The sequence below is a fragment of the Urtica dioica genome, chromosome 5, assembly GCF_054948205.1.
Source record: "Urtica dioica subsp. dioica isolate 48M chromosome 5, U.dioica_male_clone48M_v1_H2, whole genome shotgun sequence".
Taxonomy (NCBI): Eukaryota; Viridiplantae; Streptophyta; class Magnoliopsida; order Rosales; family Urticaceae; genus Urtica; species Urtica dioica.
This window is the reverse complement of record NC_142760.1, coordinates 12,281,501-12,303,435: the sequence shown is the minus strand read 5'-3', so window position 1 is coordinate 12,303,435 and position 21,935 is coordinate 12,281,501. Positions and strand designations below refer to the sequence as shown.

At 46.4% G+C, this 21,935-nt stretch overlaps 48 non-coding genes across 48 annotated transcripts; all 48 read right to left on the bottom strand.

Moving 5' to 3' along the window:
• Positions 1–295: 295 nt before the first annotated feature.
• Positions 296–414, bottom strand: LOC149396567 (5S ribosomal RNA). Its single transcript, XR_016299431.1, has one exon. It is a non-coding gene; the product is annotated as a 5S ribosomal RNA (ribosomal RNA).
• A 333-nt stretch (positions 415–747) lies between these two features.
• LOC149396566 (5S ribosomal RNA) lies at positions 748–866 on the bottom strand. The gene has a single exon (XR_016297903.1). It is a non-coding gene; the product is annotated as a 5S ribosomal RNA (ribosomal RNA).
• Positions 867–1,200: 334 nt separating this feature from the next.
• On the bottom strand, positions 1,201–1,319 carry LOC149396565 (5S ribosomal RNA). Its single transcript, XR_016298616.1, has one exon. It is a non-coding gene; the product is annotated as a 5S ribosomal RNA (ribosomal RNA).
• A 334-nt stretch (positions 1,320–1,653) lies between these two features.
• On the bottom strand, positions 1,654–1,772 carry LOC149396564 (5S ribosomal RNA). The gene has a single exon (XR_016298493.1). It is a non-coding gene; the product is annotated as a 5S ribosomal RNA (ribosomal RNA).
• A 334-nt stretch (positions 1,773–2,106) lies between these two features.
• Positions 2,107–2,225, bottom strand: LOC149396563 (5S ribosomal RNA). The gene has a single exon (XR_016299430.1). It is a non-coding gene; the product is annotated as a 5S ribosomal RNA (ribosomal RNA).
• A 333-nt stretch (positions 2,226–2,558) lies between these two features.
• Positions 2,559–2,677, bottom strand: LOC149396562 (5S ribosomal RNA). The gene has a single exon (XR_016297902.1). It is a non-coding gene; the product is annotated as a 5S ribosomal RNA (ribosomal RNA).
• A 334-nt stretch (positions 2,678–3,011) lies between these two features.
• On the bottom strand, positions 3,012–3,130 carry LOC149396561 (5S ribosomal RNA). The gene has a single exon (XR_016298615.1). It is a non-coding gene; the product is annotated as a 5S ribosomal RNA (ribosomal RNA).
• A 334-nt stretch (positions 3,131–3,464) lies between these two features.
• LOC149396560 (5S ribosomal RNA) lies at positions 3,465–3,583 on the bottom strand. Its single transcript, XR_016298492.1, has one exon. It is a non-coding gene; the product is annotated as a 5S ribosomal RNA (ribosomal RNA).
• Positions 3,584–3,917: 334 nt separating this feature from the next.
• Positions 3,918–4,036, bottom strand: LOC149396559 (5S ribosomal RNA). The gene has a single exon (XR_016299429.1). It is a non-coding gene; the product is annotated as a 5S ribosomal RNA (ribosomal RNA).
• Positions 4,037–4,370: 334 nt separating this feature from the next.
• Positions 4,371–4,489, bottom strand: LOC149396558 (5S ribosomal RNA). Its single transcript, XR_016298635.1, has one exon. It is a non-coding gene; the product is annotated as a 5S ribosomal RNA (ribosomal RNA).
• A 334-nt stretch (positions 4,490–4,823) lies between these two features.
• Positions 4,824–4,942, bottom strand: LOC149396557 (5S ribosomal RNA). Its single transcript, XR_016298349.1, has one exon. It is a non-coding gene; the product is annotated as a 5S ribosomal RNA (ribosomal RNA).
• Positions 4,943–5,276: 334 nt separating this feature from the next.
• Positions 5,277–5,395, bottom strand: LOC149396556 (5S ribosomal RNA). The gene has a single exon (XR_016298285.1). It is a non-coding gene; the product is annotated as a 5S ribosomal RNA (ribosomal RNA).
• A 333-nt stretch (positions 5,396–5,728) lies between these two features.
• On the bottom strand, positions 5,729–5,847 carry LOC149396555 (5S ribosomal RNA). The gene has a single exon (XR_016297901.1). It is a non-coding gene; the product is annotated as a 5S ribosomal RNA (ribosomal RNA).
• Positions 5,848–6,181: 334 nt separating this feature from the next.
• Positions 6,182–6,300, bottom strand: LOC149396554 (5S ribosomal RNA). Its single transcript, XR_016298614.1, has one exon. It is a non-coding gene; the product is annotated as a 5S ribosomal RNA (ribosomal RNA).
• Positions 6,301–6,634: 334 nt separating this feature from the next.
• Positions 6,635–6,753, bottom strand: LOC149396553 (5S ribosomal RNA). The gene has a single exon (XR_016299428.1). It is a non-coding gene; the product is annotated as a 5S ribosomal RNA (ribosomal RNA).
• A 334-nt stretch (positions 6,754–7,087) lies between these two features.
• LOC149396552 (5S ribosomal RNA) lies at positions 7,088–7,206 on the bottom strand. The gene has a single exon (XR_016298634.1). It is a non-coding gene; the product is annotated as a 5S ribosomal RNA (ribosomal RNA).
• A 334-nt stretch (positions 7,207–7,540) lies between these two features.
• Positions 7,541–7,659, bottom strand: LOC149396551 (5S ribosomal RNA). The gene has a single exon (XR_016298432.1). It is a non-coding gene; the product is annotated as a 5S ribosomal RNA (ribosomal RNA).
• Positions 7,660–7,993: 334 nt separating this feature from the next.
• On the bottom strand, positions 7,994–8,112 carry LOC149396550 (5S ribosomal RNA). The gene has a single exon (XR_016297874.1). It is a non-coding gene; the product is annotated as a 5S ribosomal RNA (ribosomal RNA).
• Positions 8,113–8,446: 334 nt separating this feature from the next.
• On the bottom strand, positions 8,447–8,565 carry LOC149396549 (5S ribosomal RNA). Its single transcript, XR_016299426.1, has one exon. It is a non-coding gene; the product is annotated as a 5S ribosomal RNA (ribosomal RNA).
• A 334-nt stretch (positions 8,566–8,899) lies between these two features.
• LOC149396548 (5S ribosomal RNA) lies at positions 8,900–9,018 on the bottom strand. Its single transcript, XR_016299425.1, has one exon. It is a non-coding gene; the product is annotated as a 5S ribosomal RNA (ribosomal RNA).
• Positions 9,019–9,352: 334 nt separating this feature from the next.
• LOC149396547 (5S ribosomal RNA) lies at positions 9,353–9,471 on the bottom strand. Its single transcript, XR_016298348.1, has one exon. It is a non-coding gene; the product is annotated as a 5S ribosomal RNA (ribosomal RNA).
• A 334-nt stretch (positions 9,472–9,805) lies between these two features.
• On the bottom strand, positions 9,806–9,924 carry LOC149396546 (5S ribosomal RNA). The gene has a single exon (XR_016297873.1). It is a non-coding gene; the product is annotated as a 5S ribosomal RNA (ribosomal RNA).
• Positions 9,925–10,258: 334 nt separating this feature from the next.
• Positions 10,259–10,377, bottom strand: LOC149396545 (5S ribosomal RNA). Its single transcript, XR_016299424.1, has one exon. It is a non-coding gene; the product is annotated as a 5S ribosomal RNA (ribosomal RNA).
• Positions 10,378–10,710: 333 nt separating this feature from the next.
• Positions 10,711–10,829, bottom strand: LOC149396544 (5S ribosomal RNA). Its single transcript, XR_016298629.1, has one exon. It is a non-coding gene; the product is annotated as a 5S ribosomal RNA (ribosomal RNA).
• A 334-nt stretch (positions 10,830–11,163) lies between these two features.
• LOC149396543 (5S ribosomal RNA) lies at positions 11,164–11,282 on the bottom strand. The gene has a single exon (XR_016299423.1). It is a non-coding gene; the product is annotated as a 5S ribosomal RNA (ribosomal RNA).
• A 334-nt stretch (positions 11,283–11,616) lies between these two features.
• On the bottom strand, positions 11,617–11,735 carry LOC149396542 (5S ribosomal RNA). The gene has a single exon (XR_016299422.1). It is a non-coding gene; the product is annotated as a 5S ribosomal RNA (ribosomal RNA).
• Positions 11,736–12,069: 334 nt separating this feature from the next.
• On the bottom strand, positions 12,070–12,188 carry LOC149396541 (5S ribosomal RNA). Its single transcript, XR_016299421.1, has one exon. It is a non-coding gene; the product is annotated as a 5S ribosomal RNA (ribosomal RNA).
• A 334-nt stretch (positions 12,189–12,522) lies between these two features.
• LOC149396540 (5S ribosomal RNA) lies at positions 12,523–12,641 on the bottom strand. Its single transcript, XR_016299420.1, has one exon. It is a non-coding gene; the product is annotated as a 5S ribosomal RNA (ribosomal RNA).
• Positions 12,642–12,975: 334 nt separating this feature from the next.
• On the bottom strand, positions 12,976–13,094 carry LOC149396539 (5S ribosomal RNA). The gene has a single exon (XR_016299419.1). It is a non-coding gene; the product is annotated as a 5S ribosomal RNA (ribosomal RNA).
• A 334-nt stretch (positions 13,095–13,428) lies between these two features.
• Positions 13,429–13,547, bottom strand: LOC149396538 (5S ribosomal RNA). Its single transcript, XR_016299418.1, has one exon. It is a non-coding gene; the product is annotated as a 5S ribosomal RNA (ribosomal RNA).
• Positions 13,548–13,881: 334 nt separating this feature from the next.
• Positions 13,882–14,000, bottom strand: LOC149396537 (5S ribosomal RNA). The gene has a single exon (XR_016299417.1). It is a non-coding gene; the product is annotated as a 5S ribosomal RNA (ribosomal RNA).
• Positions 14,001–14,334: 334 nt separating this feature from the next.
• LOC149396536 (5S ribosomal RNA) lies at positions 14,335–14,453 on the bottom strand. The gene has a single exon (XR_016299415.1). It is a non-coding gene; the product is annotated as a 5S ribosomal RNA (ribosomal RNA).
• A 334-nt stretch (positions 14,454–14,787) lies between these two features.
• Positions 14,788–14,906, bottom strand: LOC149396535 (5S ribosomal RNA). Its single transcript, XR_016298510.1, has one exon. It is a non-coding gene; the product is annotated as a 5S ribosomal RNA (ribosomal RNA).
• Positions 14,907–15,240: 334 nt separating this feature from the next.
• LOC149396534 (5S ribosomal RNA) lies at positions 15,241–15,359 on the bottom strand. The gene has a single exon (XR_016298633.1). It is a non-coding gene; the product is annotated as a 5S ribosomal RNA (ribosomal RNA).
• Positions 15,360–15,693: 334 nt separating this feature from the next.
• LOC149396533 (5S ribosomal RNA) lies at positions 15,694–15,812 on the bottom strand. Its single transcript, XR_016299414.1, has one exon. It is a non-coding gene; the product is annotated as a 5S ribosomal RNA (ribosomal RNA).
• Positions 15,813–16,146: 334 nt separating this feature from the next.
• On the bottom strand, positions 16,147–16,265 carry LOC149396532 (5S ribosomal RNA). Its single transcript, XR_016299413.1, has one exon. It is a non-coding gene; the product is annotated as a 5S ribosomal RNA (ribosomal RNA).
• Positions 16,266–16,599: 334 nt separating this feature from the next.
• LOC149396531 (5S ribosomal RNA) lies at positions 16,600–16,718 on the bottom strand. Its single transcript, XR_016299411.1, has one exon. It is a non-coding gene; the product is annotated as a 5S ribosomal RNA (ribosomal RNA).
• A 334-nt stretch (positions 16,719–17,052) lies between these two features.
• LOC149396530 (5S ribosomal RNA) lies at positions 17,053–17,171 on the bottom strand. The gene has a single exon (XR_016299410.1). It is a non-coding gene; the product is annotated as a 5S ribosomal RNA (ribosomal RNA).
• A 334-nt stretch (positions 17,172–17,505) lies between these two features.
• LOC149396529 (5S ribosomal RNA) lies at positions 17,506–17,622 on the bottom strand. Its single transcript, XR_016299267.1, has one exon. It is a non-coding gene; the product is annotated as a 5S ribosomal RNA (ribosomal RNA).
• Positions 17,623–17,956: 334 nt separating this feature from the next.
• On the bottom strand, positions 17,957–18,075 carry LOC149396528 (5S ribosomal RNA). Its single transcript, XR_016298515.1, has one exon. It is a non-coding gene; the product is annotated as a 5S ribosomal RNA (ribosomal RNA).
• Positions 18,076–18,408: 333 nt separating this feature from the next.
• LOC149396527 (5S ribosomal RNA) lies at positions 18,409–18,527 on the bottom strand. The gene has a single exon (XR_016298513.1). It is a non-coding gene; the product is annotated as a 5S ribosomal RNA (ribosomal RNA).
• A 333-nt stretch (positions 18,528–18,860) lies between these two features.
• On the bottom strand, positions 18,861–18,979 carry LOC149396526 (5S ribosomal RNA). Its single transcript, XR_016297899.1, has one exon. It is a non-coding gene; the product is annotated as a 5S ribosomal RNA (ribosomal RNA).
• A 334-nt stretch (positions 18,980–19,313) lies between these two features.
• LOC149396525 (5S ribosomal RNA) lies at positions 19,314–19,432 on the bottom strand. Its single transcript, XR_016298220.1, has one exon. It is a non-coding gene; the product is annotated as a 5S ribosomal RNA (ribosomal RNA).
• A 334-nt stretch (positions 19,433–19,766) lies between these two features.
• Positions 19,767–19,885, bottom strand: LOC149396524 (5S ribosomal RNA). The gene has a single exon (XR_016298512.1). It is a non-coding gene; the product is annotated as a 5S ribosomal RNA (ribosomal RNA).
• A 333-nt stretch (positions 19,886–20,218) lies between these two features.
• Positions 20,219–20,337, bottom strand: LOC149396523 (5S ribosomal RNA). The gene has a single exon (XR_016297898.1). It is a non-coding gene; the product is annotated as a 5S ribosomal RNA (ribosomal RNA).
• Positions 20,338–20,671: 334 nt separating this feature from the next.
• Positions 20,672–20,790, bottom strand: LOC149396522 (5S ribosomal RNA). Its single transcript, XR_016299409.1, has one exon. It is a non-coding gene; the product is annotated as a 5S ribosomal RNA (ribosomal RNA).
• A 334-nt stretch (positions 20,791–21,124) lies between these two features.
• Positions 21,125–21,243, bottom strand: LOC149396521 (5S ribosomal RNA). The gene has a single exon (XR_016298672.1). It is a non-coding gene; the product is annotated as a 5S ribosomal RNA (ribosomal RNA).
• A 334-nt stretch (positions 21,244–21,577) lies between these two features.
• On the bottom strand, positions 21,578–21,696 carry LOC149396520 (5S ribosomal RNA). Its single transcript, XR_016298511.1, has one exon. It is a non-coding gene; the product is annotated as a 5S ribosomal RNA (ribosomal RNA).
• Between the last annotated feature and the right edge of the window lie 239 nt (positions 21,697–21,935).

Here is a 21,935-nt window from a genome sequence, read left to right as displayed (position 1 = left end):
CGCGACTCCCAAAAGCCATAACTACGTCTTCGGTGCACCAAAAATCACATAAAATATATGAATTCCTAATAACTTTTCGCGATCTTCGCGTTGGGACGGTTTCGGAAGAGTGATCCGCGAAATTCCGACAAGGTGAACGGGGGAAGGGTAAAATCGTAAATTTCACCCTCGGTCCGGAATTTCGACTTTCACCGGTGAATTGTAAGCGTAAACGGGCATTTGAACAACACTCGGAGCGATTTTTGGTGAAATTCCATCGTTTCGGCCTCCGAAAAAAATAATTCGCAAAAAAAGAGGGATGCAACACGAGGACTTCCCAGGAGGTCACCCATCCTAGTACTACTCTCGCCCAAGCACGCTTAACTTCGGAGTTCTGATGGGATCCGGTGCATTAGTGCTGGTATGATCGCATCCGCAAGCATTAGCGCGCATTATCTATATAAGAATCAACGCCGCGACTCCCAAAAGCCATAACTACGTCTTCGGTGCACCAAAAATCACATAAAATATATGAATTCCTAATAACTTTTCGCGATCTTCGCGTTGGGACGGTTTGGGAAGAGTGATCGGCGAAATTCCGACAAGGTGAACGGGGGAAGGGTAAAATCGTAAATTTCGCCCTCGGTCCGGAATTTCGACTTTCACCGGTGAATTGTAAGCGTAAACGAGCATTTGAACAAGGCTCGGAGCGATTTTTGGTGAAATTCCATCGTTTCGGCCTCCGAAAAAAATAATTCTCAAAAAAGAGGGATGCAACACGAGGACTTCCCAGGAGGTCACCCATCCTAGTACTACTCTCGCCCCTGCACGCTTAACTTCGGAGTTCTGATGGGATCCGGTGCATTAGTGCTGGTATGATCGCATCCACAAGCATTAACGCGCATTATCTATATAAGAATCAACGCCGCGACTCCCAAAAGCCATAACTACGTCTTCGGTGCACCAAAAATCACATAAAATATATGAATTCCTAATAACTTTTCGCGATCTTCGCGTTGGGACGGTTTCGGAAGAGTGATCGGCGAAATTCCGACAAGGTGAACGAGGGAAGGGTAAAATCGTAAATTTCGCCCTCTGTCCAGAATTTCGACTTTCACCGGTGAATTGTAAGCGTAAACGGGCATTTGAACAAGACTCGGAGCGATTTTTGGTGAAATTCCATCGTTTCGGGCTCCGAAAAAAATAATTCGCAAAAAAAGAGGGATGCAACACGAGGACTTCCCAGGATGTCACCCATCCTAGTACTACTCTCGCCCAAGCACGCTTAACTTCGGAGTTCTGATGGGATCCGGTGCATTAGTGCTGGTATGATCGCATCCGCAAGCATTAGCGCGCATTATCTATATAAGAATCAACGCCGCGACTCCCAAAAGCCATAACTACGTCTTCGGTGCACCAAAAATCACATAAAATATATGAATTCCTAATAACTTTTCGCGATCTTCGCGTTGGGACGGTTTCGGAAGAGTGATCCGCGAAATTCCGACAAGGTGAACGGGGGAAGGGTAAAATCGTAAATTTTACCCTCGGTCCGGAATTTCGACTTTCACCGGTGAATTGTAAGCGTAAACGGGCATTTGAACAAGACTCGGAGCGATTTTTGGTGAAATTCCATCGTTTCGGCCTCCGAAAAAAATAATTCGCAAAAAAAGAGGGATGCAACACGAGGACTTCCCAGGAGGTCACCCATCCTAGTACTACTCTCGCCCAAGCACGCATAACTTCGGAGTTCTGATGGGATCCGGTGCATTAGTGCTGGTATGATCGCATCCGCAAGCATTAGCGCGCATTATCTATATAAGAATCAACGCCGCGACTCCCAAAAGCCATAACTACGTCTTCGGTGCACCAAAAATCACATAAAATATATGAATTCCTAATAACTTTTCGCGATCTTCGCGTTGGGACGGTTTCGGAAGAGTGATCCGCGAAATTCCGACAAGGTGAACGGGGGAAGGGTAAAATCGTAAATTTCACCCTCGGTCCGGAATTTCGACTTTCACCGGTGAATTGTAAGCGTAAACGGGCATTTGAACAACACTCGGAGCGATTTTTGGTGAAATTCCATCGTTTCGGCCTCCGAAAAAAATAATTCGCAAAAAAAGAGGGATGCAACACGAGGACTTCCCAGGAGGTCACCCATCCTAGTACTACTCTCGCCCAAGCACGCTTAACTTCGGAGTTCTGATGGGATCCGGTGCATTAGTGCTGGTATGATCGCATCCGCAAGCATTAGCGCGCATTATCTATATAAGAATCAACGCCGCGACTCCCAAAAGCCATAACTACGTCTTCGGTGCACCAAAAATCACATAAAATATATGAATTCCTAATAACTTTTCGCGATCTTCGCGTTGGGACGGTTTGGGAAGAGTGATCGGCGAAATTCCGACAAGGTGAACGGGGGAAGGGTAAAATCGTAAATTTCGCCCTCGGTCCGGAATTTCGACTTTCACCGGTGAATTGTAAGCGTAAACGAGCATTTGAACAAGGCTCGGAGCGATTTTTGGTGAAATTCCATCGTTTCGGCCTCCGAAAAAAATAATTCTCAAAAAAGAGGGATGCAACACGAGGACTTCCCAGGAGGTCACCCATCCTAGTACTACTCTCGCCCCTGCACGCTTAACTTCGGAGTTCTGATGGGATCCGGTGCATTAGTGCTGGTATGATCGCATCCACAAGCATTAACGCGCATTATCTATATAAGAATCAACGCCGCGACTCCCAAAAGCCATAACTACGTCTTCGGTGCACCAAAAATCACATAAAATATATGAATTCCTAATAACTTTTCGCGATCTTCGCGTTGGGACGGTTTCGGAAGAGTGATCGGCGAAATTCCGACAAGGTGAACGAGGGAAGGGTAAAATCGTAAATTTCGCCCTCTGTCCAGAATTTCGACTTTCACCGGTGAATTGTAAGCGTAAACGGGCATTTGAACAAGACTCGGAGCGATTTTTGGTGAAATTCCATCGTTTCGGGCTCCGAAAAAAATAATTCGCAAAAAAAGAGGGATGCAACACGAGGACTTCCCAGGATGTCACCCATCCTAGTACTACTCTCGCCCAAGCACGCTTAACTTCGGAGTTCTGATGGGATCCGGTGCATTAGTGCTGGTATGATCGCATCCGCAAGCATTAGCGCGCATTATCTATATAAGAATCAACGCCGCGACTCCCAAAAGCCATAACTACGTCTTCGGTGCACCAAAAATCACATAAAATATATGAATTCCTAATAACTTTTCGCGATCTTCGCGTTGGGACGGTTTCGGAAGAGTGATCCGCGAAATTCCGACAAGGTGAACGGGGGAAGGGTAAAATCGTAAATTTTACCCTCGGTCCGGAATTTCGACTTTCACCGGTGAATTGTAAGCGTAAACGGGCATTTGAACAAGACTCGGAGCGATTTTTGGTGAAATTCCATCGTTTCGGCCTCCGAAAAAAATAATTCGCAAAAAAAGAGGGATGCAACACGAGGACTTCCCAGGAGGTCACCCATCCTAGTACTACTCTCGCCCAAGCACGCATAACTTCGGAGTTCTGATGGGATCCGGTGCATTAGTGCTGGTATGATCGCATCCGCAAGCATTAGCGCGCATTATCTATATAAGAATCAACGCCGCGACTCCCAAAAGCCATAACTACGTCTTCGGTGCACCAAAAATCACATAAAATATATGAATTCCTAATAACTTTTCGCGATCTTCGCGTTGGGACGGTTTCGGAAGAGTGATCCGCGAAATTCCGACAAGGTGAACGGGGGAAGGGTAAAATCGTAAATTTCACCCTCGGTCGGGAATTTCGACTTTCACCGGTGAATTGTAAGCGTAAACGGGCATTTGAACAACACTCGGAGCGATTTTTGGTGAAATTCCATCGTTTCGGCCTCCGAAAAAAATAATTCGCAAAAAAAGAGGGATGCAACACGAGGACTTCCCAGGAGGTCACCCATCCTAGTACTACTCTCGCCCAAGCACGCTTAACTTCGGAGTTCTGATGGGATCCGGTGCATTAGTGCTGGTATGATCGCATCCGCAAGCATTAGCGCGCATTATCTATATAAGAATCAACGCCGCGACTCCCAAAAGCCATAACTACGTCTTCGGTGCACCAAAAATCACATAAAATATATGAATTCCTAATAACTTTTCGCGATCTTCGCGTTGGGACGGTTTGGGAAGAGTGATCGGCGAAATTCCGACAAGGTGAACGGGGGAAGGGTAAAATCGTAAATTTCGCCCTCGGTCCGGAATTTCGACTTTCACCGGTGAATTGTAAGCGTAAACGAGCATTTGAACAAGGCTCGGAGCGATTTTTGGTGAAATTCCATCGTTTCGGCCTCCGAAAAAAATAATTCGCAAAAAAAGAGGGATGCAACACGAGGACTTCCCAGGAGGTCACCCATCCTAGTACTACTCTCGCCCAAGCACGCTTAACTTCGGAGTTCTGATGGGATACGGTGCATTAGTGCTGGTATGATCGCATCCGCAAGCATTAGCGCGCATTATCTATATAAGAATCAACGCCGCGACTCCCAAAAGCCATAACTACGTCTTCGGTGCACCAAAAATCACATAAAATATATGAATTCCTAATAACTTTTCGCGATCTTCGCGTTGGGACAGTTTCGGAAGAGTGATCCGCGAAATTCCGACAAGGTGAACGGGGGAAGGGTAAAATCGTAAATTTCACCCTCGGTCCGGAATTTCGACTTTCACCGGTGAATTGTAAGCGTAAACGGGCATTTGAACAACACTCGGAGCGATTTTTGGTGAAATTCCATCGTTTCGGCCTCCGAAAAAAATAATTCGCAAAAAAAGAGGGATGCAACACGAGGACTTCCCAGGAGGTCACCCATCCTAGTACTACTCTCGCCCAAGCACGCTTAACTTCGGAGTTCTGATGGGATCCGGTGCATTAGTACTAGTATGATCGCATCCGCAAGCATTAGCGCGCATTATCTATATAAGAATCAACGCCGCGACTCCCAAAAGCCATAACTACGTCTTCGGTGCACCAAAAATCACATAAAATATATGAATTCCTAATAACTTTTCGCGATCTTCGCGTTGGGACGGTTTCGGAAGAGTGATCGGCGAAATTCCGACAAGGTGAACGGGGGAAGGGTAAAATCGTAAATTTCGCCCTCGGTCCGGAATTTCGACTTTCACCGGTGAATTGTAAGCGTAAACGAGCATTTGAACAAGGCTCGGAGCGATTTTTGGTGAAATTCCATCGTTTCGGCCTCCGAAAAAAATAATTCGCAAAAAAAGAGGGATGCAACACGAGGACTTCCCAGGAGGTCACCCATCCTAGTATTACTCTCGCCCAAGCACGCTTAACTTCGGAGTTCTGATGGGATCCGGTGCATTAGTGCTGGTATGATCGCATCCGCAAGCATTAGCGCGCATTATCTATATAAGAATCAACGCCGCGACTCCCAAAAGCCATAACTACGTCTTCGGTGCACCAAAAATCACATAAAATATATGAATTCCTAATAACTTTTCGCGATCTTCGCGTTGGGACGGTTTGGGAAGAGTGATCGGCGAAATTCCGACAAGGTGAGCGGGGGAAGGGTAAAATCGTAAATTTCGCCCTCGGTCCGGAATTTCGACTTTCACCGGTGAATTGTAAGCGTAAACGAGCATTTGAACAAGGCTCGGAGCGATTTTTGGTGAAATTCCATCGTTTCGGCCTCCGAAAAAAATAATTCTCAAAAAAGAGGGATGCAACACGAGGACTTCCCAGGAGGTCACCCATCCTAGTACTACTCTCGCCCCTGCACGCTTAACTTCGGAGTTCTGATGGGATCCGGTGCATTAGTGCTGGTATGATCGCATCCGCAAGCATTAACGCGCATTATCTATATAAGAATCAACGCCGCGACTCCCAAAAGCCATAACTACGTCTTCGGTGCACCAAAAATCACATAAAATATATGAATTCCTAATAACTTTTCGCGATCTTCGCGTTGGGACGGTTTCGGAAGAGTGATCGGCGAAATTCCGACAAGGTGAACGAGGGAAGGGTAAAATCGTAAATTTCGCCCTCTGTCCAGAATTTCGACTTTCACCGGTGAATTGTAAGCGTAAACGGGCATTTGAACAAGACTCGGAGCGATTTTTGGTGAAATTCCATCGTTTCGGGCTCCGAAAAAAATAATTCGCAAAAAAAGAGGGATGCAACACGAGGACTTCCCAGGATGTCACCCATCCTAGTACTACTCTCGCCCAAGCACGCTTAACTTCGGAGTTCTGATGGGATCCGGTGCATTAGTGCTGGTATGATCGCATCCGCAAGCATTAGCGCGCATTATCTATATAAGAATCAACGCCGCGACTCCCAAAAGCCATAACTACGTCTTCGGTGCACCAAAAATCACATAAAATATATGAATTCCTAATAACTTTTCGCGATCTTCGCGTTGGGACGGTTTCGGAAGAGTGATCCGCGAAATTCCGACAAGGTGAACGGGGGAAGGGTAAAATCGTAAATTTCACCCTCGGTCCGGAATTTCGACTTTCACCGGTGAATTGTAAGCGTAAACGGGCATTTGAACAACACTCGGAGCGATTTTTGGTGAAATTCCATCGTTTCGGCCTCCGAAAAAAATAATTCGCAAAAAAAGAGGGATGCAACACGAGGACTTCCCAGGAGGTCACCCATCCTAGTACTACTCTCGCCCAAGCACGCTTAACTTCGGAGTTCTGATGGGATCCGGTGCATTAGTGCTGGTATGATCGCATCCGCAAGCATTAGCGCGCATTATCTATATAAGAATCATCGCCGCGACTCCCAAAAGCCATAACTACGTCTTCGGTGCACCAAAAATCACATAAAATATATGAATTCCTAATAACTTTTCGCGATCTTCGCGTTGGGACGGTTTGGGAAGAGTGATCGGCGAAATTCCGACAAGGTGAACGGGGGAAGGGTAAAATCGTAAATTTCGCCCTCGGTCCGGAATTTCGACTATCACCGGTGAATTGTAAGCGTAAACGAGCATTTGAACAAGGCTCGGAGCGATTTTTGGTGAAATTCCATCGTTTCGGCCTCCGAAAAAAATAATTCGCAAAAAAAGAGGGATGCAACACGAGGACTTCCCAGGAGGTCACCCATCCTAGTACTACTCTCGCCCAAGCACGCTTAACTTCGGAGTTCTGATGGGATACGGTGCATTAGTGCTGGTATGATCGCATCCGCAAGCATTAGCGCGCATTATCTATATAAGAATCAACGCCGCGACTCCCAAAAGCCATAACTACGTCTTCGGTGCACCAAAAATCACATAAAATATATGAATTCCTAATAACTTTTCGCGATCTTCGCGTTGGGACAGTTTCGGAAGAGTGATCCGCGAAATTCCGACAAGGTGAACGGGGGAAGGGTAAAATCGTAAATTTCACCCTCGGTCCGGAATTTCGACTTTCACCGGTGAATTGTAAGCGTAAACGGGCATTTGAACAACACTCGGAGCGATTTTTGGTGAAATTCCATCGTTTCGGCCTCCGAAAAAAATAATTCGCAAAAAAAGAGGGATGCAACACGAGGACTTCCCAAGAGGTCACCCATCCTAGTACTACTCTCGCCCAAGCACGCTTAACTTCGGAGTTCTGATGGGATCCGGTGCATTAGTACTAGTATGATCGCATCCGCAAGCATTAGCGCGCATTATCTTTATAAGAATCAACGCCGCGACTCCCAAAAGCCATAACTACGTCTTCGGTGCACCAAAAATCACATAAAATATATGAATTCCTAATAACTTTTCGCGATCTTCGCGTTGGGACGGTTTCGGAAGAGTGATCGGCGAAATTCCGACAAGGTGAACGGGGGAAGGGTAAAATCGTAAATTTCGCCCTCGGTCCGGAATTTCGACTTTCACCGGTGAATTGTAAGCGTAAACGAGCATTTGAACAAGGCTCGGAGCGATTTTTGGTGAAATTCCATCGTTTCGGCCTCCGAAAAAAATAATTCGCAAAAAAAGAGGGATGCAACACGAGGACTTCCCAGGAGGTCACCCATCCTAGTACTACTCTCGCCCAAGCACGCTTAACTTCGGAGTTCTGATGGGATCCGGTGCATTAGTGCTAGTATGATCGCATCCGCAAGCATTAGCGCGCATTATCTATATAAGAATCAACGCCGCGACTCCCAAAAGCCATAACTACGTCTTCGGTGCACCAAAAATCACATAAAATATATGAATTCCTAATAACTTTTCGCGATCTTCGCGTTGGGACGGTTTCGGAAGAGTGATCGGCGAAATTCCGACAAGGTGAACGGGGGAAGGGTAAAATCGTAAATTTCACCTTCGGTCCGGAATTTCGACTTTCACCGGGGAATTGTAAGCGTAAACGGGCATTTGAACAAGACTCGGAGCGATTTTTGGTGAAATTCCATCGTTTCGGCCTCCGAAAAAAATAATTCGCAAAAAAAGAGGGATGCAACACGAGGACTTCCCAGGAGGTCACCCATCCTAGTACTACTCTCGCCCAAGCACGCTTAACTTCGGAGTTCTGATGGGATCCGGTGCATTAGTGCTGGTATGATCGCATCCGCAAGCATTAGCGCGCATTATCTATATAAGAATCAACGCCGCGACTCCCAAAAGCCATAACTACGTCTTCGGTGCACCAAAAATCACATAAAATATATGAATTCCTAATAACTTTTCGCGATCTTCGCGTTGGGACGGTTTCGGAAGAGTGATCCGCGAAATTCCGACAAGGTGAACGGGGGAAGGGTAAAATCGTAAATTTCACCCTCGGTCCGGAATTTCGACTTTCACCGTTGAATTGTAAGCGTAAACGGGCATTTGAACAACACTCGGAGCGATTTTTGGTGAAATTCCATCGTTTCGGCCTCCGAAAAAAATAATTCGCAAAAAAAGAGGGATGCAACACGAGGACTTCCCAGGAGGTCACCCATCCTAGTACTACTCTCGCCCAAGCACGCTTAACTTCGGAGTTCTGATGGGATCCGGTGCATTAGTGCTGGTATGATCGCATCCGCAAGCATTAGCGCGCATTATCTATATAAGAATCAACGCCGCGACTCCCAAAAGCCATAACTACGTCTTCGGTGCACCAAAAATCACATAAAATATATGAATTCCTAATAACTTTTCGCGATCTTCGCGTTGGGACGGTTTCGGAAGAGTGATCGGCGAAATTCCGACAAGGTGAACGGGGGAAGGGTAAAATCGTAAATTTCGCAATCGGTCCGGAATTTCGACTTTCACCGGTGAATTGTAAGCGTAAACGAGCATTTGAACAAGGCTCGGAGCGATTTTTGGTGAAATTCCATCGTTTCGGCCTCCGAAAAAAATAATTCGCAAAAAAAGAGGGATGCAACACGAGGACTTCCCAGGAGGTCACCCATCCTAGTACTACTCTCGCCCAAGCACGCTTAACTTCGGAGTTCTGATGGGATCCGGTGCATTAGTACTAGTATGATCGCATCCGCAAGCATTAGCGCGCATTATCTATATAAGAATCAACGCCGCGACTCCCAAAAGCCATAACTACGTCTTCGGTGCACCAAAAATCACATAAAATATATGAATTCCTAATAACTTTTCGCGATCTTCGCGTTGGGACGGTTTCGGAAGAGTGATCGGCGAAATTCCGACAAGGTGAACGGGGGAAGGGTAAAATCGTAAATTTCGCCCTCGGTCCGGAATTTCGACTTTCACCGGTGAATTGTAAGCGTAAACGAGCATTTGAACAAGGCTCGGAGCGATTTTTGGTGAAATTCCATCGTTTCGGCCTCCGAAAAAAATAATTCGCAAAAAAAGAGGGATGCAACACGAGGACTTCCCAGGAGGTCACCCATCCTAGTACTACTCTCGCCCAAGCACGCTTAACTTCGGAGTTCTGATGGGATCCGGTGCATTAGTGCTAGTATGATCGCATCCGCAAGCATTAGCGCGCATTATCTATATAAGAATCAACGCCGCGACTCCCAAAAGCCATAACTACGTCTTCGGTGCACCAAAAATCACATAAAATATATGAATTCCTAATAACTTTTCGCGATCTTCGCGTTGGGACGGTTTCGGAAGAGTGATCCGCGAAATTCCGACAAGGTGAACGGGGGAAGGGTAAAATCGTAAATTTCACCTTCGGTCCGGAATTTCGACTTTCACCGGGGAATTGTAAGCGTAAACGGGCATTTGAACAAGACTCGGAGCGATTTTTGGTGAAATTCCATCGTTTCGGCCTCCGAAAAAAATAATTCGCAAAAAAAGAGGGATGCAACACGAGGACTTCCCAGGAGGTCACCCATCCTAGTACTACTCTCGCCCAAGCACGCTTAACTTCGGAGTTCTGATGGGATCCGGTGCATTAGTGCTGGTATGATCGCATCCGCAAGCATTAGCGCGCATTATCTATATAAGAATCAACGCCGCGACTCCCAAAAGCCATAACTACGTCTTCGGTGCACCAAAAATCACATAAAATATATGAATTCCTAATAACTTTTCGCGATCTTCGCGTTGGGACGGTTTCGGAAGAGTGATCGGCGAAATTCCGACAACGTGAACGGGGAAGGGTAAAATCGTAAATTTCGCCCTCGGTCCGGAATTTCGACTTTCACCGGTAAATTGTAAGCGTAAACGAGCATTTGAACAAGGCTCGGAGCGATTTTTGGTGAAATTCCATCGTTTCGGCCTCCGAAAAAAATAATTCGCAAAAAAAGAGGGATGCAACACGAGGACTTCCCAGGAGGTCACCCATCCTAGTACTACTCTCGCCCAAGCACGCTTAACTTCGGAGTTCTGATGGGATCCGGTGCATTAGTGCTGGTATGATCCCATCCGCAAGCATTAGCGCGCATTATCTATATAAGAATCAACGCCGCGACTCCCAAAAGCCATAACTACGTCTTCGGTGCACCAAAAATCACATAAAATATATGAATTCCTAATAACTTTTCGCGATCTTCGCGTTGGGACGGTTTCGGAAGAGTGATCCGCGAAATTCCGACAAGGTGAACGGGGGAAGGGTAAAATCGTAAATTTCACCCTCGGTCCGGAATTTCGACTTTCACCGGTGAATTGTAAGCGTAAACGGGCATTTGAACAACACTCGGAGCGATTTTTGGTGAAATTCCATCGTTTCGGCCTCCGAAAAAAATAATTCGCAAAAAAAGAGGGATGCAACACGAGGACTTCCCAGGAGGTCACCCATCCTAGTACTACTCTCGCCCAAGCACGCTTAACTTCGGAGTTCTGATGGGATCCGGTGCATTAGTGCTGGTATGATCGCATCCGCAAGCATTAGCGCGCATTATCTATATAAGAATCAACGCCGCGACTCCCAAAAACCATAACTACGTCTTCGGTGCACCAAAAATCACATAAAACATATGAATTCCTAATAACTTTTCGCGATCTTCGCGTTGGGACGGTTTGGGAAGAGTAATCGGCGAAATTCCGACAAGGTGAACGGTGGAAGGGTAAAATCGTAAATTTCGCCCTCGGTCCGGAATTTCGACTTTCACCGGTGAATTGTAAGCGTAAACGAGCATTTGAACAAGCCTCGGAGCGATTTTTGGTGAAATTCCATCGTTTCGGCCTCCGAAAAAAATAATTCGCAAAAAAAGAGGGATGCAACACGAGGACTTCCCAGGAGGTCACCCATCCTAGTACTACTCTCGCCCAAGCACGCTTAACTTCGGAGTTCTGATGGGATCCGGTGCATTAGTGCTGGTATGATCGCATCCGCAAGCATTAGCGCGCATTATCTATATAAGAATCAACGCCGCGACTCCCAAAAGCCATAACTACGTCTTCGGTGCACCAAAAATCACATAAAATATATGAATTCCTAATAACTTTTCGCGATCTTCGCGTTGGGACAGTTTCGGAAGAGTGATCCGCGAAATTCCGACAAGGTGAACGGGGGAAGGGTAAAATCGTAAATTTCACCCTCGGTCCGGAATTTCGACTTTCACCGGGGAATTGTAAGCGTAAACGGGCATTTGAACAACACTCGGAGCGATTTTTGGTGAAATTCCATCGTTTCGGCCTCCGAAAAAAATAATTCGCAAAAAAAGAGGGATGCAACACGAGGACTTCCCAGGAGGTCACCCATCCTAGTACTACTCTCGCCCAAGCACGCTTAACTTCGGAGTTCTGATGGGATCCGGTGCATTAGTGCTGGTATGATCGCATCCGCAAGCATTAGCGCGCATTATCTATATAAGAATCAACGCCGCGACTCCCAAAAGCCATAACTACGTCTTCGGTGCAGCAAAAATCACATAAAATATATGAATTCCTAATAACTTTTCGCGATCTTCGCGTTGGGACGGTTTCGGAAGAGTGATCCGCGAAATTACGACAAGGTGAACGGGGGAAGGGTAAAATCGTAAATTTCACCCTCGGTCCGGAATTTCGACTTTCACCGGTGAATTGTAAGCGTAAACGGGCATTTGAACAAGACTCGGAGCGATTTTTGGTGAAATTCCATCGTTTCGGCCTCCGAAAAAAATAATTCGCAAAAAAAGAGGGATGCAACACGAGGACTTCCCAGGAGGTCACCCATCCTAGTACTACTCTCGCCCAAGCACGCTTAACTTCGGAGTTCTGATGGGATCCGGTGCATTAGTGCTGGTATGATCGCATCCGCAAGCATTAGCGCGCATTATCTATATAAGAATCAACGCCGCGACTCCCAAAAACCATAACTACGTCTTCGGTGCACCAAAAATCACATAAAACATATGAATTCCTAATAACTTTTCGCGATCTTCGCGTTGGGACGGTTTCGGAAGAGTGATCGGCGAAATTCCGACAAGGTGAACGGTGGAAGGGTAAAATCGTAAATTTCGCCCTCGGTCCGGAATTTCGACTTTCACCGGTGAATTGTAAGCGTAAACGAGCATTTGAACAAGGCTCGGAGCGATTTTTGGTGAAATTCCATCGTTTCGGCCTCCGAAAAAAATAATTCGCAAAAAAAGAGGGATGCAACACGAGGACTTCCCAGGAGGTCACCCATCCTAGTACTACTCTCGCCCAAGCACGCTTAACTTCGGAGTTCTGATGGGATCCGGTGCATTAGTGCTGGTATGATCGCATCCGCAAGCATTAGCGCGCATTATCTATATAAGAATCAACGCCGCGACTCCCAAAAGCCATAACTACGTCTTCGGTGCACCAAAAATCACATAAAATATATGAATTCCTAATAACTTTTCGCGATCTTCGCGTTGGGACAGTTTCGGAAGAGTGATCCGCGAAATTCCGACAAGGTGAACGGGGGAAGGGTAAAATCGTAAATTTCACCCTCGGTCCGGAATTTCGACTTTCACCGGGGAATTGTAAGCGTAAACGGGCATTTGAACAACACTCGGAGCGATTTTTGGTGAAATTCCATCGTTTCGGCCTCCGAAAAAAATAATTCGCAAAAAAAGAGGGATGCAACACGAGGACTTCCCAGGAGGTCACCCATCCTAGTACTACTCTCGCCCAAGCACGCTTAACTTCGGAGTTCTGATGGGATCCGGTGCATTAGTGCTGGTATGATCGCATCCGCAAGCATTAGCGCGCATTATCTATATAAGAATCAACGCCGCGACTCCCAAAAGCCATAACTACGTCTTCGGTGCACCAAAAATCACATAAAATATATGAATTCCTAATAACTTTTCGCGATCTTCGCGTTGGGACGGTTTCGGAAGAGTGATCCGCGAAATTACGACAAGGTGAACGGGGGAAGGGTAAAATCGTAAATTTCACCCTCGGTCCGGAATTTCGACTTTCACCGGTGAATTGTAAGCGTAAACGGGCATTTGAACAAGACTCGGAGCGATTTTTGGTGAAATTCCATCGTTTCGGCCTCCGAAAAAAATAATTCGCAAAAAAAGAGGGATGCAACACGAGGACTTCCCAGGAGGTCACCCATCCTAGTACTACTCTCGCCCAAGCACGCTTAACTTCGGAGTTCTGATGGGATCCGGTGCATTAGTGCTGGTATGATCGCATCCGCAAGCATTAGCGCGCATTATCTATATAAGAATCAACGCCGCGACTCCCAAAAACCATAACTACGTCTTCGGTGCACCAAAAATCACATAAAACATATGAATTCCTAATAACTTTTCGCGATCTTCGCGTTGGGACGGTTTCGGAAGAGTGATCGGCGAAATTCCGACAAGGTGAACGGTGGAAGGGTAAAATCGTAAATTTCGCCCTCGGTCCGGAATTTCGACTTTCACCGGTGAATTGTAAGCGTAAACGAGCATTTGAACAAGGCTCGGAGCGATTTTTGGTGAAATTCCATCGTTTCGGCCTCCGAAAAAAATAATTCGCAAAAAAAGAGGGATGCAACACGAGGACTTCCCAGGAGGTCACCCATCCTAGTACTACTCTCGCCCAAGCACGCTTAACTTCGGAGTTCTGATGGGATCCGGTGCATTAGTGCTGGTATGATCGCATCCGCAAGCATTAGCGCGCATTATCTATATAAGAATCAACGCCGCGACTCCCAAAAGCCATAACTACGTCTTCGGTGCACCAAAAATCACATAAAATATATGAATTCCTAATAACTTTTCGCGATCTTCGCGTTGGGACGGTTTCGGAAGAGTGATCGGCGAAATTCCGACAAGGTGAACGGGGGAAGGGTGAAATCGTAAATTTCACCCTCGGTCCGGAATTTCGACTTTCACCGGGGAATTGTAAGCGTAAACGGGCATTTGAACAAGACTCGGAGCGATTTTTGGTGAAATTCCATCGTTTCGGCCTCCGAAAAAAATAATTCGCAAAAAAAGAGGGATGCAAATCGAGGACTTCCCAGGAGGTCACCCATCCTAGTACTACTCTCGCCCAAGCACGCTTAACTTCGGAGTTCTGATGGGATCCGGTGCATTAGTGCTGGTATGATCGCATCCGCAAGCATTAGCGCGCATTATCTATATAAGAATCAACGCCGCGACTCCCAAAAGCCATAACTACGTCTTCGGTGCACCAAAAATCACAAAAAATATATGAATTCCTAATAACTTTTCGCGATCTTCGCATTGGGACGGTTTCGGAAGAGTGATCCGCGAAATTCCGACAAGGTGAACGGGGGAAGGGTAAAATCGTAAATTTCACCCTCGGTCCGGAATTTCGACTTTCACCGGTGAATTGTATGCGTAAACGCGCATTTGAACAACACTCGGAGCGATTTTTGGTGAAATTCCATCGTTTCGGCCTCCGAAAAAAATAATTCGCAAAAAAAGAGGGATGCAACACGAGGACTTCCCAGGAGGTCACCCATCCTAGTACTACTCTCGCCCAAGCACGCTTAACTTCGGAGTTCTGATGGGATACGGTGCATTAGTGCTGGTATGATCGCATCCGCAAGCATTAGCGCGCATTATCTATATAAGAATCAACGCCGCGACTCCCAAAAGCCATAACTACGTCTTCGGTGCACCAAAAATCACATAAAATATATGAATTCCTAATAACTTTTCGCGATCTTCGCGTTGGGACGGTTTCGGAAGAGTGATCGGCGAAATTCCGACAAGGTGAACGGGGGAAGGGTAAAATCGTAAATTTCACCCTCGGTCCGGAATTTCGACTTTCACCGGTGAATTGTAAGCGTAAACGAGCATTTGAACGAGGCTCGGAGCGATTTTTGGTGAAATTCCATCGTTTCGGCCTCCGAAAAAAATAATTCGCAAAAAAAGAGGGATGCAACACGAGGACTTCCCAGGAGGTCACCCATCCTAGTACTACTCTCGCCCAAGCACGCTTAACTTCGGAGTTCTGATGGGATCCGGTGCATTAGTGCTGGTATGATCGCATCCGCAAGCATTAGCGCGCATTATCTATATAAGAATCAACGCCGCGACTCCCAAAAGCCATAACTACGTCTTCGGTGCACCAAAAATCACATAAAATATATGAATTCCTAATAACTTTTCGCGATCTTCGCGTTGGGACGGTTTGGGAAGAGTGATCGGCGAAATTCCGACAAGGTGAACGGGGGAAGGGTAAAATCGTAAATTTCGCCCTCGGTCCGGAATTTCGACTTTCACCGGTGAATTGTAAGCGTAAACGAGCATTTGAACAAGGCTCGGAGCGATTTTTGGTGAAATTCCATCGTTTCGGCCTCCGAAAAAAATAATTCGCAAAAAAAGAGGGATGCAACACGAGGACTTCCCAGGAGGTCACCCATCCTAGTACTACTCTCGCCCAAGCACGCTTAACTTCGGAGTTCTGATGGGATCCGGTGCATTAGTGCTGGTATGATCGCATCCGCAAGCATTAGCGCGCATTATCTATATAAGAATCAACGCCGCGACTCCCAAAAGCCATAACTACGTTTTCGGTGCACCAAAAATCACATAAAATATATGAATTCCTAATAACTTTTCGCGATCTTCGCGTTGGGACGGTTTCGGAAGAGTGATCCGCGAAATTCCGACAAGGTGAACGGGGGAAGGGTAAAATCGTAAATTTCACCCTCGGTCCGGAATTTCGACTTTCACCGGTAAATTGTAAGCGTAAACGAGCATTTGAACAAGGCTCGGAGCGATTTTTGGTGAAATTCCATCGTTTCGGGCTCCGAAAAAAATAATTCGCAAAAAAAGAGGGATGCAACACGAGGACTTCCCAGGAGGTCACCCATCCTAGTACTACTCTCGCCCAAGCACGCTTAACTTCGGAGTTCTGATGGGATCCGGTGCATTAGTGCTGGTATGATCGCATCCGCAAGCATTAGCGCGCATTATCTATATAAGAATCAACGCCGCGACTCCCAAAAGCCATAACTACGTCTTCGGTGCACCAAAAATCACATAAAATATATGAATTCCTAATAACTTTTCGCGATCTTCGCGTTGGGACGGTTTCAGAAGAGTGATCGGCGAAATTCCGACAAGGTGAACGAGGGAAGGGTAAAATCGTAAATTTCGCCCTCGGTCCAGAATTTCGACTTTCACCGGTGAATTGTAAGCGTAAACGGGCATTTGAACAAGACTCGGAGCGATTTTTTGTGAAATTCCATCGTTTCGGCCTCCGAAAAAAATAATTCGCAAAAAAAGAGGGATGCAACACGAGGACTTCCCAGGAGGTCACCCATCCTAGTACTACTCTCGCCCAAGCACGCTTAACTTCGGAGTTCTGATGGGATCCGGTGCATTAGTGCTGGTATGATCGCATCCGCAAGCATTAGCGCGCATTATCTATATAAGAATCAACGCCGCGACTCCCAAAAGCCATAACTACGTCTTCGGTGCACCAAAAATCACATAAAATATATGAATTCCTAATAACTTTTCGCGATCTTCGCGTTGGGACGGTTTCGGAAGAGTGATCGGCGAAATTCCGACAAGGTGAACAGGCGAAGGGTAAAATCGTAAATTTCACCCTCGGTCCGGAATTTCGACTTTCACCGGTGAATTGTAAGCGTAAACGGGCATTTGAACAAGACTCGGAGCGATTTTTGGTGAAATTCCACCGTTTCGGCCTCCGAAAAAAATAATTCGCAAAAAAAGAGGGATGCAACACGAGGACTTCCCAGGAGGTCACCCATCCTAGCTACTCTCGCCCAAGCACGCTTAACTTCGGAGTTCTGATGGGATCCGGTGCATTAGTGCTGGTATGAACGCATCCGCAAGCATTAGCGCGCATTATCTATATAAGAATCAACGCCGCGACTCCCAAAAGCCATAACTACGTCCTCGGTGCACCAAAAATCACATAAAATATATGAATTCCTAATAACTTTTCGCGATCTTCGCGTTGGGACGGTTTCGGAAGAGTGATCGGCGAAATTCCGACAAGGTGAACGGGGGAAGGGTAAAATCGTAAATTTCGCCCTCGGTCCGGAATTTCGACTTTCACCGGTGAATTGTATGCGTAAACGCGCATTTGAACAAGGCTCGGAGCGATTTTTGGTGAAATTCCATCGTTTCGGCCTCCGAAAAAAATAATTCGCAAAAAAAGAGGGATGCAACACGATGACTTCCCAGGAGGTCACCCATCCTAGTACTACTCTCGCCCAAGCACGCTTGACTTCGGAGTTCTGATGGGATCCGGTGCATTAGTGCTGGTATGATCGCATCCGCAAGCATTAGCGCGCATTATCTATATAAGAATCAACGCCGCGACTCCCAAAAGCCATAACTACGTTTTCGGTGCACCAAAAATCACATAAAATATATGAATTCCTAATAACTTTTCGCAATCTTCGCGTTGGGACGGTTTCGGAAGAGTGATCGGCGAAATTCCGACAAGGTGAACGGGGGAAGGGTAAAATCGTAAATTTTGCCCTCGGTCCGGAATTTCGACTTTCACCGGTGAATTGTAAGCGTAAACGGGCATTTGAACAAGACTCGGAGCGATTTTTGGTGAAATTCCATCGTTTCGGCCTCCGAAAAAAATAATTCTCAAAAAAGAGGGATGCAACACGATGACTTCCCAGGAGGTCACCCATCCTAGTACTACTCTCGCCCAAGCACGCTTGACTTCGGAGTTCTGATGGGATCCGGTGCATTAGTGCTGGTATGATCGCATCCGCAAGCATTAGCGCGCATTATCTATATAAGAATCAACGCCGCGACTCCCAAAAGCCATAACTACGTTTTCGGTGCACCAAAAATCACATAAAATATATGAATTCCTAATAACTTTTCGCAATCTTCGCGTTGGGACGGTTTCGGAAGAGTGATCGGCGAAATTCCGACAAGGTGAACGGGGGAAGGGTAAAATCGTAAATTTTGCCCTCGGTCCGGAATTTCGACTTTCACCGGTGAATTGTAAGCGTAAACGGGCATTTGAACAAGACTCGGAGCGATTTTTGGTGAAATTCCATCGTTTCGGCCTCCGAAAAAAATAATTCTCAAAAAAGAGGGATGCAACACGAGGACTTCCCAGGAGGTCACCCATCCTAGTACTACTCTCGCCCCTGCACGCTTAACTTCGGAGTTCTGATGGGATCCGGTGCATTAGTGCTGGTATGATCGCATCCGCAAGCATTAACGCGCATTATCTATATAAGAATCAACGCCGCGACTCCCAAAAGCCATAACTACGTCTTCGGTGCACCAAAAATCACATAAAATATATGAATTCCTAATAACTTTTCGCGATCTTCGCGTTGGGACGGTTTGGGAAGAGTGATCGGCGAAATTCCGACAAGGTGAACGGGGGAAGGGTAAAATCGTAAATTTCGCCCTCGGTCCGGAATTTCGACTTTCACCGGTGAATTGTAAGCGTAAACGAGCATTTGAACAAGGCTCGGAGCGATTTTTGGTGAAATTCCATCGTTTCGGGCTCCGAAAAAAATAATTCGCAAAAAAAGAGGGATGCAACACGAGGACTTCCCAGGAGGTCACCCATCCTAGTACTACTCTCGCCCAAGCACGCTTAACTTCGGAGTTCTGATGGGATCCGGTGCATTAGTGCTGGTATGAACGCATCCGCAAGCATTAGCGCGCATTATCTATATAAGAATCAACGCCGCGACTCCCAAAAGCCATAACTACGTCCTCGGTGCACCAAAAATCACATAAAATATATGAATTCCTAATAACTTTTCGCGATCTTCGCGTTGGGACGGTTTCGGAAGAGTGATCGGCGAAATTCCGACAAGGTGAACGGGGGAAGGGTAAAATCGTAAATTTCGCCCTCGGTCCGGAATTTCGACTTTCACCGGTGAATTGTATGCGTAAACGCGCATTTGAACAAGGCTCGGAGCGATTTTTGGTGAAATTCCATCGTTTCGGCCTCCGAAAAAAATAATTCGCAAAAAAAGAGGGATGCAACACGATGACTTCCCAGGAGGTCACCCATCCTAGTACTACTCTCGCCCAAGCACGCTTGACTTCGGAGTTCTGATGGGATCCGGTGCATTAGTGCTGGTATGATCGCATCCGCAAGCATTAGCGCGCATTATCTATATAAGAATCAACGCCGCGACTCCCAAAAGCCATAACTACGTTTTCGGTGCACCAAAAATCACATAAAATATATGAATTCCTAATAACTTTTCGCAATCTTCGCGTTGGGACGGTTTCGGAAGAGTGATCGGCGAAATTCCGACAAGGTGAACGGGGGAAGGGTAAAATCGTAAATTTTGCCCTCGGTCCGGAATATCGACTTTCACCGGTGAATTGTAAGCGTAAACGGGCATTTGAACAAGACTCGGAGCGATTTTTGGTGAAATTCCATCGTTTCGGCCTCCGAAAAAAATAATTCTCAAAAAAGAGGGATGCAACACGAGGACTTCCCAGGAGGTCACCCATCCTAGTACTACTCTCGCCCCTGCACGCTTAACTTCGGAGTTCTGATGGGATCCGGTGCATTAGTGCTGGTATGATCGCATCCGCAAGCATTAACGCGCATTATCTATATAAGAATCAACGCCGCGACTCCCAAAAGCCATAACTACGTCTTCGGTGCACCAAAAATCACATAAAATATATGAATTCCTAATAACTTTTCGCGATCTTCGCGTTGGGACGGTTTCGGAAGAGTGATCCGCGAAATTCCGACAAGGTGAACGGGGGAAGGGTAAAATCGTAAATTTTGCCCTCGGTCCGGAATATCGACTTTCACCGGTGAATTGTAAGCGTAAACGGGCATTTGAACAAGACTCGGAGCGATTTTTGGTGAAATTCCATCGTTTCGGCCTCCGAAAAAAATAATTCGCAAAAAAAGAGGGATGCAACACGAGGACTTCCCAGGAGGTCACCCATCCTAGTACTACTCTCGCCCAAGCACGCTTAACTTCGGAGTTCTGATGGGATCCGGTGCATTAGTGCTGGTATGATCGCATCCGCAAGCATTAGCGCGCATTATCTATATAAGAATCAACGCCGCGACTCCCAAAAGCCATAACTACGTCTTCGGTGCACCAAAAATCACATAAAATATATGAATTCCTAATAACTTTTCGCGATCTTCGCGTTGGGACGGTTTGGGAAGAGTGATCGGCGAAATTCCGACAAGGTGAACGGGGGAAGGGTAAAATCGTAAATTTCGCCCTCGGTCCGGAATTTCGACTTTCACCGGTGAATTGTAAGCGTAAACGAGCATTTGAACAAGGCTCGGAGCGATTTTTGGTGAAATTCCATCGTTTCGGGCTCCGAAAAAAATAATTCGCAAAAAAAGAGGGATGCAACACGAGGACTTCCCAGGAGGTCACCCATCCTAGTACTACTCTCGCCCAAGCACGCTTAACTTCGGAGTTCTGATGGAATCCGGTGCATTAGTGCTGGTATGAACGCATCCGCAAGCATTAGCGCGCATTATCTATATAAGAATCAACGCCGCGACTCCCAAAAGCCATAACTACGTCCTCGGTGCACCAAAAATCACATAAAATATATGAATTCCTAATAACTTTTCGCGATCTTCGCGTTGGGACGGTTTCGGAAGAGTGATCGGCGAAATTCCGACAAGGTGAACGGGGGAAGGGTAAAATCGTAAATTTCGCCCTCGGTCCGGAATTTCGACTTTCACCGGTGAATTGTATGCGTAAACGCGCATTTGAACAAGGCTCGGAGCGATTTTTAGTGAAATTCCATCGTTTCGGCCTCCGAAAAAAATAATTCGCAAAAAAAGAGGGATGCAACACGATGACTTCCCAGGAGGTCACCCATCCTAGTACTACTCTCGCCCAAGCACGCTTGACTTCGGAGTTCTGATGGGATCCGGTGCATTAGTGCTGGTATGATCGCATCCGCAAGCATTAGCGCGCATTATCTATATAAGAATCAACGCCGCGACTCCCAAAAGCCATAACTACGTTTTCGGTGCACCAAAAATCACATAAAATATATGAATTCCTAATAACTTTTCGCAATCTTCGCGTTGGGACGGTTTCGGAAGAGTGATCGTCGAAATTCCGACAAGGTGAACGGGGGAAGGGTAAAATCGTAAATTTTGCCCTCGGTCCGGAATATCGACTTTCACCGGTGAAT